A 4746-nucleotide genomic window follows, 5' to 3' on the forward strand; every position below is an offset into this window, starting at 1 on the left:
TGAGGCCAGCTGGGCAACATCGTGAGATCCTGTCTCTACAAAAAGTGTTTTAAAAAGCAGCCGGGTATAGTGGCACATGCTTGTAGTCCCAGCTACTCTGGAGGCTGAGGTCAGGGGATCACTTGAGCCCAGGAGTTCAAGGCTGCAGTGAGCTATGACTGCACGCACTCCAGCCTGTGCGACAAAGTGGGACACCATCTAAAAAAACAAAAACAAAACAAAACAAACAAACAAACAAAAAACACTAAACTAAACTAAAATGGATGAAAGACTCAAGTGTAAGAGATAAAATTTTAAGACTCTAAGAAGAAACAGGCATAAATCTTCATGAACTTGAATTAAGCAGTGGTTCCTTAGGTATGAGACCAAAGACAAGCAAAGAAAAAATAAAAAAGATAAACTGGACTTTATCAAAATCAAAAACTTTTGTGCTGCAAATAATACTATCAAGAAAGTGAAAATACAACCCACATAATGGGAGAAAATTTTTGCAAATCATATATCTGATAAGGGACTTGAATAGAGAATAAATAAATACCTCTTAAGGCCAGGTGTGGTGGCTTATGCCTGTAATCCCAGCACTTTGGGAGGCCGAGGCAAGCAGATCACCTGAGGTCAGGAGTTCAAGAACAGACTGGCCAACATGGCAAAGCCCTGTCTCGCTAAAAATAGAAAAATTAGCTAGGCATGGTGGCATGCGCCTGTAATCCCAGCTACTCGGGAGGCTGAGGCAGGAGAATCACTTGAACCCGGGAGGCGGAGGTTGCAGTGAGCCGAGATCGCGCCACTGCACTCCAGCCTGGGCAACAGAGTGAGACTCTGTCTTTAAAAAAAAAAAAAAAAAAAAAAAAAAACCTCTTAAAATTCAAAAATAAAAAGACAAATTACCAAATTTCAAATGAACAAAAGGCTGAAATAGACATTTCTCCAAAGAAGATATACAAATGGCCAATAAACACATGAAAAGATGTATAATATCATATTAAACATCAGAAACATGCAAATCAAAACCACAGTTAGATGCCACTTCATACCCATTAGGAGTGCTAAAATCAAAATGACAGATAGCTGGGTGCAGTGGCTCATGCCTGTAATCCCAGCACCTTGGGAAGTCAAGGTGGGTGGACCACCTGAGGTCAGGAGTTTGAGACCAGCCTGGCCAACATGGTGAAACCCCATCTCTACTAAAATTACAAAAATTAGCCAGGCGTGGTGGCCAGCGCCTGTAATCCCAGCTACTTGGGAGTCTGAGGCAGGAGAATCACTTGAAGCTGGGAGGCAGAGGTTGCAGTGAGCCAAGATCATGCATTGCACTCCAGCCTGGGCAACAGAGTGAGACTCTGTCTCAAAAAAAAAAAAAAAAAAAAAAAAAAAAAAAAAAAATCAAAGATGTGGCAAAATTGGAACCTACATACATTGCTGGTGGGATTGTAAAATAATACAGCTGCTTTGAAACTGATCTGGCAGTTCCTCAAAAGGTTAAGTATGGAGTTAACATATGACCTAGCAATTTCACTCCTAGGTATTTAATAAACAGAAATGAAAATATATGCCCACAAAAAACTTGTACATGGATATTCATCACAGCATTATTCATAATAGCCAAAAAATGGAAGCAGCCCAAATGTCCATCAACTAATAAATGAATAAACATAATGTGGTATATCTATACAATGGAACATTATTCAGCAGTAAAAAAAAAATTACTGAAACATGCCACAACATGGATGAATTTTCAAAACAGTTAAGTGAAAGGTGCCTGTCACAAAAGATTACATATTGTATGATTCCATTTACATGATATGTCCAAAATAGGCAATCCATAGAAACAGAAAGTAGATTAGTGTTGTCTATGGCAAGGATAGGGATAAAAGGCTAGTGGCTGTTATGTGATACAGAGTTTGTGGCGGGGGGAAGTGATAAAATGTTTTTAAATTAATGGCAGCGATAGAGGCAAAACTCTTTAATATACTAAAGAACATTGAACTGCACATTTTAAATGGGAGAATTGTATGATATGTGAATTATGTCTCAATAAAACTGTCATTTTAAAAAATGTGGCCTGCGTCCTGGCTACTGGTGCGGGCGTGGACAGGAAAAGAAAAAAATTGTTTTAAAATAATAAAAATGCATAGGCTTATAGACACACAAATGAGTACATGTAAAACTGGTGAAATCTGAATACAGTTTGTACATTTTATCAATGCCAATTTCATAGTTCTGATATCATACTATAGTTACACAAGTGATTACCATTAGCTAAAACTGGGTGAAAGGTACTATTTTTACAACTTTCTGTGAATCTATAATTATTTGAAAATAAAGAGTGGCCAGGTTCAGTGGCTCATGCCTGTACTCCCAGCACTTTGGGAGGCCGAGGCAGGCGGATCATCTGAGGCCAGGAGTTCAAGACCATCCTGGCCAACATGGTGAAACCTCGTCTCTACTAAAAATATAAAAATTAGCCAGGCATGGTGGTGGGCACCTATAATCCCAGCTACTCAGAAGGCTGAGGCAGGAGAATAGCTTGAACCTGGGAGGCGGAGGTTGCAGGGAGCCGAGATCATGCCACTGCACTCCAGCCTGGGTGACAGAGCAAGACTCTGTCTCAAAAATTAATGAATAAAGCATTTTTTTAAAAAAAAGCAAAAACAAAAATCCTCGATATGAATGTTTATAGCAGCTCTATTTATAATTGCCAAACATTGGAAACAATCCAAATGCCCTTCAAAGAACAGAATAAACTGTGGATATATCCATACAATGGAATACAGTTCAGCAATAAAAACAAACCAACTATTTATACACACAACAGCTTGGATGAATTTCAAAGGCATTATGATGAATGAAAAAAGCCAGCTTCAAAAGTAATTGCACCAAGTCATGGAATCAACCTAAATGCCCATCAATAATAGACTGGATAAAGAAAATGTGGTACATATACACCATGGAATACTATGCAGCCATAAAAAGGAATGACATCATGTCCTTTGCAAGGACATGGATGGAGTTGGAAGGCATTATTCTCAGCAAACTAATGTAGGAACAGAAAACCAAATACCACATGTTCTCACTTATAAATGGGAACTAAATGATGAGAGATGGACTCATGGTAAGAACAACATACACTGGGCACATGTGGGAGGAGGTGGGGGGAGGAGTTGCATCAGGAAGAATAGCTAATGCATGCTGGGCTTAATACCTAGGTGATGGGATGATCTGTGCAGCAAATCACCACAGCACATGTTTACCTATATAACAAACGTGCACATCCTGCATGTATACCCCTGTACTTAACATAAAAGTTTTAAAAATTTGTAAAAAAATTTTTTTAAGTTATTGCACTACTACACTCCAGCCTGTGCAACAGAGTGAGACCCTGTCTCTAAAGCAAAAACCAAACCAAACCAAAACTAAAAATGGATGATTCCATTTATATGACAGTCTTGAAATGACAATACTGTCATTAGAGAACAGATTATTGGTTGTCAGAAGTTAGAGGTGAGGGGAGTGGATAAGAGGGTTAGACTGGAGATAAGGGCACACAGTATGAACTCTTTTTTAAGAAAGCAGACCTTATGGAATATAGACATGTGACCCTCTTCCGCCCTTTTGGACCTCTCATGAAAGTGAAGATTGAGATTATTGACATCATTATCATTAGATCAGTTATTAATATCATTACACCACTTGCTGAAAGAACTGAAGCATTTGTACAGTTTTTGCAGAACTTCAGGGAGGTTTGTATTCATCAAGACAAGATTCATCTCACAGTGGTGTATTTTGGTAATGAAGGACTGTCTAAAGTCAGGTCTAGCCTAGAATCTGTCACAAGTGAGTCTAATTTTCACAATTACACCTTGATCTCATTGAATGAAGAATTTAGTCGTGGATGAGGAGTAAATGTGGGTGCCCGAGCTTGGGACAAGGGAGAGGTCTTGATGTTTTTCTGTGATGTTGATATCTGTTTCTCAGCCGAATTCCTTAACAGCTGCCAGTTAAATGCTGAGTCGGGTAAGAAGGTGTTTTACCCTGTGGTGTTCAGTCTTTACAATCCTGCCATTGTTTATGTCAAACAGGAAGTGCCATCACCTGTGGAGCAGCAGCTGGTTCACAAAAAGGATTCTGGCTTTTGGAGAGATTTTGGCTTTGGAATGACTTGTCAGTATCGATCAGATTTCCCGACCATTGGTGGATTTGACATGGAAGTGAAAGGTTGGGGTGGAGAAGATGTTCGTCTTTATCAAAAATACTTACATGGTGACCTCATTGTGATTTGGACTCCGTTTACTGGTCTTTTCCACCTGTGGCATGAAAAGCGCTGTGCTGATGAGCTGACCCCTGAGTAGTACCACATGTGCATCCAGTCTAAAGGCATGAATGAGGCCTCTCACTCCCACCTGGGAATGCTGGTCTTCGGGGGAAACAGAGACACATCTTCATAAACAGGCATACAGTATAAACAGCAAAGCTGTTGGTTGAAATCATAATTAATGCGTTACTGTGTGAACTGCAAACTAGCACTATTTAGCCTTAATTCCACTTCCGGATGCAGTGCTTCTTTTGGAGAAGACATGTTTATTTTTCATGTTTTTTCTGACATTACTTTAGCAGTTCAACTTGATGTGAGAAGAAAAAACAAATGTTTCAACATAAAGTCTCTGTTTTGTGAGAATACTGCACTATGGAATAATTGACAAATTGAAATCTGGTATTTGTCCCAAAAGTTGTTTTGAGTTAGTTCTA

At 39.3% G+C, this 4746-nt stretch overlaps 1 pseudogene; it reads left to right on the plus strand.

Annotated features, from left to right (window-relative positions):
• Window positions 1-3829: 3829 nt before the first annotated feature.
• Window positions 3830-4482, plus strand: LOC104675596 (annotated as a pseudogene).
• Window positions 4483-4746: the final 264 nt, after the last annotated feature.

Source organism: Rhinopithecus roxellana, chromosome 7, assembly GCF_007565055.1.
Source record: "Rhinopithecus roxellana isolate Shanxi Qingling chromosome 7, ASM756505v1, whole genome shotgun sequence".
NCBI classification, from domain to species: Eukaryota; Metazoa; Chordata; class Mammalia; order Primates; family Cercopithecidae; genus Rhinopithecus; species Rhinopithecus roxellana.